The sequence below is a fragment of the Adiantum capillus-veneris genome, chromosome 15 (genome assembly GCF_014529385.1).
Source record: "Adiantum capillus-veneris isolate H3 chromosome 15, ASM1452938v2, whole genome shotgun sequence".
In the NCBI taxonomy this organism is placed as follows: Eukaryota; Viridiplantae; Streptophyta; class Polypodiopsida; order Polypodiales; family Pteridaceae; genus Adiantum; species Adiantum capillus-veneris.
The window spans coordinates 25179809-25187367 of NC_140945.1; the positions used below are offsets into that span (position 1 = coordinate 25179809).

At 41.8% G+C, this 7559-nt stretch overlaps 1 pseudogene; it reads right to left on the reverse strand.

Moving 5' to 3' along the window:
• Nucleotides 1–2247: 2247 nt before the first annotated feature.
• LOC147440407 (uncharacterized) lies at nucleotides 2248–2863 on the reverse strand (annotated as a pseudogene).
• Between the last annotated feature and the right edge of the window lie 4696 nt (nucleotides 2864–7559).

Genomic DNA, 7559 nt, shown 5'->3' on the forward strand with positions numbered 1-7559 from the left:
GCGGAGCGTGGGTCGACTCTCTCACACACACACACACAGTGAGCTTACATAGTACAGTACGCAGAGAACTGTTAGAAGGGTTATCTCCCAATTCCTTTGTATTCACAAAGTATATGTTAGTATATACAAAGAGTTAGAGGTAAGTGAGTTAGGCGGGCGGGCGGCCATATCCGCATAAGAGGCCACTTGGGCTTTAATCCCAACAAAAAGTTCTGGGGAAGTTCAGAACTAGCACTTAAAAAGTAGTTGGGGGGGACAAAATACTAGGCAACAGAACAACATTAGCACTAGATAGTAGTCCAACACAACTTGAAAGTGGAGGAGCTCTTGTGAAAAGTGTTTGATGACCACTTTAGAGTGGTGAGCGACTAGTTCAAAGTGGCCAGTCACCAATTAAAATCTAGCACTTAAAAAGTAGTTGGGAGGGACAAAATACTAGGCGACAAACCAGCATCAGAACTAGATAGTGGTCCAACACAACTTGGAAGTGGAGGAGCTCTTGTGAAAAGTGCTTCATGACCACTTGAGAGTGGTGAGCAACTACTTCAAAGTGGGCAGTCACCACTTGAACGCGGATTCTGGTCACTTGAATGCGGTTTCTGGACACTTGAAAGCGGGAACTTGCCGCTTGATTGCAGTGACAAGGTTTTAGCTACCACTTGAAAGTGGTGTCTTGCCACTTGGGAGTGGTGCCTCATCACTTGCATGGAGTGATGACTGACGTAGTGACTTAGCACATGAAAGTGGTGTCTCAACACTTGATGACCACTTGAAATTAGTGAGCAACTACTTCAAAGTGGGCAGTCACCACTTGAACGCTGATTCTGGTCACTTGAATAAGGTGTCTGGCCACTTGAAAGCGGGAGCTTGCCGCTTGATTGCAGTGACCAGGTTTAAGCTATCACTTGAAAGTGGTATCTCACCACTTGATGACCACTTGAGAATGGTGAGAAACTAGTTCAAAGTGGGTAGTCACCACTTGAACGCGGATTCAAGTCATTGGGATGCGGTGTTCGGCCACTTGAAAGTGGTGTCTCACCACTTGGGAGTGGTGTCTCACCACTTGCATGGAGTGATGACTAACGTAGTACTTTGCACATGAAAGTGGTGTCTCACCACTTGATGACCACTTGAGAGTGGTGAGAAACTAGTTCAAAGTGGGCAGTCACCAATTTAACGCATTTTCTTGTCACTTGAATGCGGTGTCTGGCCACTTGAAAGCGGGAACTTTCCGCTTGATTGCAGTGATAAGGTTTTAGTTAGTACTTGAAAGTGGTGTCACACCACTTGGGAGTGGTGCCTCACCACTTGCATGGAGTGATGGACTGACGTAGTGACTTAGCACATGAAAGTGGCTTCTCACCACTTGAATGCGGTCAGACACCATGTGAAAGTGGTTTTTATACGTGTAAGTGTTGTGTGCACCGCTTCATTGTGGTGTGACAGCACTTGTAAGTGTTTACTAACAAAATGTGTTCAAACTCCACTAATATGGTTTTGGTTACCATCATAAGGTGGTGGGCACTATTCATGCAGCAGCAGTAAAAAGTCTATGGCAATACTATAACTGTTGCACCATGACTAAAAGTTGCTACATCACTTGGAAAAAGTGAGTTGCACCACCAAAAACGTTTGCACCTGTAACACCCCTACGAGTTTGTAAAACACGTCTGTTAGCATTGGGTAAACAAGACTTTTTAGTGGGTGAACACCACTTTGTAGGGTTTACGGTGAAGCGTTGGTGCATTTGTAGTAAAAACTGTTTCTTAAACATTAAAACCTGCTGCAAAACATTAAAAACTGGTTCAAACACCCTAAAAAGTGGTGTGGAAACACAAGTAAAAGTGCTTCAAAAACATTTAGAACTATTGATCAAATTTTAGAAGTGGTTCAGATACAATTAGAGACCAGTATAGTAATGTTTCACCACTTTTTAATGTTGCAGCAGCACTAGAAAGTGGTGCAAAACACCAAAACAAGCTGTAGCACTAATAAAAAGAAGTATAGAAACATAATGCTGTGGCAGTAATGAGTTGTAGCACCAATAAAAAGTGGTATAGAAACATATGTTGTGCAGGAATATGAGTTGTAGCACCAATAAAAAGTGCTAAAAAAATATATCAATTACCTGAGGCTCCTCAAGAAGGTGGATTGGATGCTTTACATATGAACATCTAGCTAGTCTCTTACTGCAAACATCTTTCTTGTTGGGGGACACCCTCATCTCATCCGTCCAAAATTGAAAGACTATGTCTTTAACAGTTTGAGTGATGTGAGTTCTCCGTGCATCATCTCTATGACACGCAGATGCAGGGAACGAACCATCGGATTCACTTGACACTATTAAGTGATGTTTGGCTGAATATAAGTTTCTTTTGTGGATCCCCATAAGCTTGGCAGCTTGCGGTATGCTCATGTCAGTGTTTTGCTCCTTGCTTCCACCATTCACCAACATCATCATTGCTGATTTCTTCACAAAAAACTCGTCTGAAGATCTTGGGACCTTCACGTGATTCAAAGTGTTGCGGATGTTTCTCAGCATAATTGCTTCCAACTCTTTGGATTTACTCTGCATAGTAAGGAAGCAGGGATGTTGAAGAAGTTCATCAAAGATTTCCTTCCTACCACTTGCATCCATTCCCACGGTTAATGTATCAAAGTGTTGTACCATAGATTGACATATCCTTCGTTTCTTTCTTTCATCCATCTTCCCTGTATTGCTTTCCATCACAAAGTTGACCGTTGCCTTACGTTGCTTTCGTTTTTGAGCAGCCCAATATTCCCTCATTAATTTCCTGCGCTGAAGTTGAGCTTCTCTACTCAATGACGATGAGCTGATAGACAGTTCTTCACTGTGCTCCATTGTTGCAATACTTTCAAAGGATTGCTCTACAAGAAATACAATACAAATCATAACTACACGCTATACTTTTAATTAATACATGGCACTTCTTGCACTAATTAGTAAGATACTAACAAAGCATAATAAGTGTTTACATACCTCAAGAATCATCAAGTAGAAGAGGAAACTATAGAGATAGAGTTCGTGAGAGAGAGAGAGAGAGAGAGAGAGAGAGAGAGAGAGAGAGAGAGAGAGAGAGAAAGAGTGCTAAGAGAGAGAGAGATGAGCGCGAGCTCAGACACAAGAGGAGCCATGCTTAGAGAGAGAGAGAGAGAGAGAGAGGGGGGGGGGGGGGGGGGGGGGGGGTGAGCAATACAGAAAGCTCAGCAAGAGCTCTGTGAGAGAGAGATAGAGAGGAGCTAGATAGAGCTCCAAGAGAGATCTCAGAGACAAAGAAAGCTCAGATAGGTTGTAGCGGGAAAGAAGCGGCGGACAATAACCCAGCGTTCAGTAGTAAATTACATTTAGTCTCATTAATTGTGGTACGTTAGGAGACTTAATTGACGTACCTTAGGAGAGTGATATTATTTTTGAGATTTGAAGCACTTTTAAAACACCCACTTTTAAGCGCTAAAAAGCAATGTCCTTGACATTACTTTCCAGGCCACCCGTACATGCTTTCACCCTAGGCGGTGTGTGTCTGACGAGGAGCAGAATGTGGTGTTAAGGGAGGCCCGTTATGGAAGTTCGGGAGGAAATTTCTAAAGAGAAATAGCACGTAAAAAGGTTATGCAAGCTGGTCTATGTTGGCTAGAAGTTCTCAAAGATGCACATATGTATATTAAAGGATGTTTGTAGTGTCAAAATACAAGTCAGCCAGAGCCTACTAATTGGATGTCGGATCATCCAATCATCCCTTTGGAGCCATTCCAAAAATGGGGGCTCGACTTTGCAGGACCTAGTAGGACTAAGGCCTTGAGGACTGGGAGCATATATACCTTGGTGGCTACAGATTATGCTACAAAGTGGGTGGAGATAGAAGCATTGAAAGCTAATAAGGCATCCATCATAGCAAGATTTCTTTATCCAAATATTATGACAAGATTTTGTTGTCCGATTAAACTGTTTTTTAATCAGCAGGGGACACATTTTTAAAATTTTGTTATTGAAGAGTTGACTACTACACACATGATGATGCATAAGAAGTCGATGCCATATCATCCACAGAAAAATGGATAGGCCATAAGTTCTAGTAAGGTGTTGCTGAAGATTGTGTATGATAGTAGGAAGGATTGGGATGCTAATCTTGATTCTACGTTATGGTCCTTTAGGATAGCTTATCAAATTGCAACAAGACTGACTCCTTTCAGGCTAGTGTATGGTATGGATGCAGTAGTGCCCATGGAGTATCTTGCTCCTAGTGTGAGGATAACAATAGAGCATTGGATGAGTCTAGCGGAGTCCTTGGAGCATGGAAGAAATTAGAAGAGGATTAGGTTATCAGCTCTTACATAGTGGAAGTTATGCAAAAACGTCGACAAGCTTGGGTGAATAGACATGTGGAGGTCAAGGTGTTTAAATTGAATGACTAGGTTATGGTATATAACTCCAAGTTGGGGCCACATACTGGTAGGCTTAAATTACGGTACATTATCGGATCACTGCGGATTTGGGGCAAGGCACATTTAGGTTGAGAGATTATTTTGGGACAAATGTACTAAAGCTAGTAAACGGATTTTGGATCAAGTTGTTTACAGGGAGCATACCCAAAGAGGGGTATCTATTGGGGGAGTTAAATCCAGTGAAATCGGATATGCCGTTGGCGGGAGAACTTCTTAAATTGCAGGCTAATTCAAATTTAGGGGTGTAAAGTCATTTGATCTGCCGCAAAGAGAGGGCACATTATTATAAGTATCCTATGGGGGATACTTTGCATGGTAGTCAGTCATATCACCCACTACACCCCTGTGTTTGCATGCATTACTCTCTTGAAGGTACCATGCATCTATCAACATGTTGGAGAGGTTAAATAAGCTAAGGGGGCATCTTGGAACATTAGAATTAGAGATTGCTATAGCAGGTGAGACTTCTGTAGTAGGTATTCCTTCCCCCATGGAAACACCATGCAAAGCAAAGGAGAAGCTATGGCGAAGATGGGTATTGCAGCAACATTTGCAACGATCGTGGTCATAAATGTAGATGAAGGGGGTGATGAAGCATAGGGTAGCCTAGTGGAATCGCAAATTGATACGGCTAACCCTAGTACGACTGCGTGGCTAAATCATATTAGCTTATGGGAGTTTGCAACCAAACCATGGAAAGCTTGGGGGCAGTAGAGAATGCAACAAAAATCTTGGGTTTGTTGCAGCAAGGTCAAGGAGATACATTAGAAGGTGTGAAGATAATGCTTGAGGTAGTGTCCAATGTGTTTTGATTGCCTTTAGTGAAAGATTTCCCAATGATGAAGGTGATAGACCATGTCAGGAGAACATAGTTTGGGGCAACCACATGGTCAAAAAATTACTACATGGTTTTCATTTGCATTTGCTGCAAAGGAGGCACATTAAGTGGTATCTTAACCAAGTGTCCATGATGGCAAAGAATACATATATGAGCAAGGATGCCTTTCAGCCTTTGACCACAATAGAGAGGAATGTGCTAGTGGATTGGGCCACTTGAGTATTTCAAAAATTACCTATGTGTAATCAGATGGATAAGCACCGGAATACGCATTTGGATCGGCTAAATCCTTATTTAGTAGGTTTGTATGCTTTTATTTCAAGAATTGTTGAGAAATTGTAAAAGATAAGAGTGAAGCTTGGTGATGAGAAGAAAAGGAGACTTAGTTGGGCAAAACCATAGCCACACAAGGTGCAAATTACGGAGATAGAGGATATTCCACCAAAAAAGGAATCTTTTGTTTTGAATTTAGACCATAATGAGGGAAAGAAGCTAGGGAAGAAAACTAAGTTTGTCAAGAAGAAGCAACGCAAGGGTGTTGAAGCTCATGTGTAGGAGCTGAATGTCCCTAAAAGCGGATTGTCTACCCCAATGTGCATCATAACAGATGTGGAGAATGCAATGGACTGTGTTCGGTCCATTCAGAATTTCATTTTGAAGCAAAAGGAGGACATAGAGGCTGCACAAGACAAAGCACAATAGAATACTAAGACGGAGGTAGCCCTGCAGATGGCGGATCAACAATATAGGGAATTGAAAAAGTATGTGGCAGAATTGGAGGGGGAGATTAAGCAGATGAAGGTGTCCAAAGTTGAGCAGTTATTAGAATTTCAGGTAACCTTGGATGAGCTCAAGGTGTTGATTGATGTTGATGTGATGGCACGGATGACTGAGTTGCAGATAGAATTCAAAAGGTGTGGGTGGAGAATACGTCGTTGTATGATCAAGGACATGCTTTAAGTGCTCTTGAGAAGGAAGTGTTGGAGGACACCAAAAAGATGCAAGGGGTAGTTCTTACTACATATGAGATTGAAGAATTGAAGCAGAGGTTGTAGGAGAAATCAGAAGAGTTGTGGGGTGGTATGAAAAAAATACTTAGCGATTGGGTGTAGAAACCAATTAAAGACTTGGAAAAGCTGTTTGTCAAAGCAGAGGACAAGGAGTTGATGTTTGAATTAAGCAAAGACATTGCATGTCCAGGACAGAACTTTGAAGGAGCAGGTTGCAAGTCTGGAGTCAAAATAGGTAATGTTGGTGGATCAAATAGTGGTTTTAACCACTAAGATAGTACAAGAGAGTATAGAAATGGACAGACCAATGGTACTTGCAGAGAAGAAGACAGAGTCACTGGTGGTGAAGATAGGGAAGATTACTCAAGTCATGGGTGGTATTTTGGTAGCAGCAACTCCCGACAACTACTTTGGTCAGACTCAATGCTTACGGTCCAAATTCGCAGAGGCGCGCTCCACATAACACAATTCTTTTATTTTAGATCATAGGATTATGGGATTATGGGAGTTGGGCCAAATTATGGGAAAATTTCAAGCCATCGAGAATTGCCTGTGTAAAAGGCATATCTAGCCATTACTTATAAGGTGCAAGGTTTTAAGTCTATTTTGATCTTAATATCTGTGTGGCTGTCTTGGGAGTCTCATGTGATCTTGGAAGTTATGCTATTTAGCTTCCTAGAAAAAGCCATTGTAATCCTCTTCCACACAATCGATGAAGAAGAAGGGACTTGTTCTGTCTTATCTTAGTCTGCACATATATTCCAATGTCTGTGTGTTTTACTGCTTATATATCACCATGATAAACAAAAGATGGCTGCCAAAATGCTAATTAACACTAGCCAAAATAACATTGATTTTATAAACCAAAAATTGGCTATAGCTAGAGACATTCCAATCAATTGTAAATAGGTAACGGACTGTCTACCTTGCATAGCTCGCTATCTCCTCATCTGAAAGTCTAACATCTCAACAAGATCAGCTACTGCTGAGAGCCCTTCGTTTTCCTCTTCTCCTTTGGGGAAAGAGGGATGTCGCTTCACAAAGCCCTTGTCAATGGCATTATACAGACGGCTCCTATGGGTGTTGGAGCAGGTAATCAAGGCCTTGCTTAAATCAACTTGGGAGGACATGCTGCAACTATAGGAATTGGATTAGAGGCAAGGCCAAATGGGCAATAGATTCCTCAAAAAATGCGGGGGTCTCAAGTAGGAATCATTAATCCTTTAGCCATGGGAATCACCCAAACT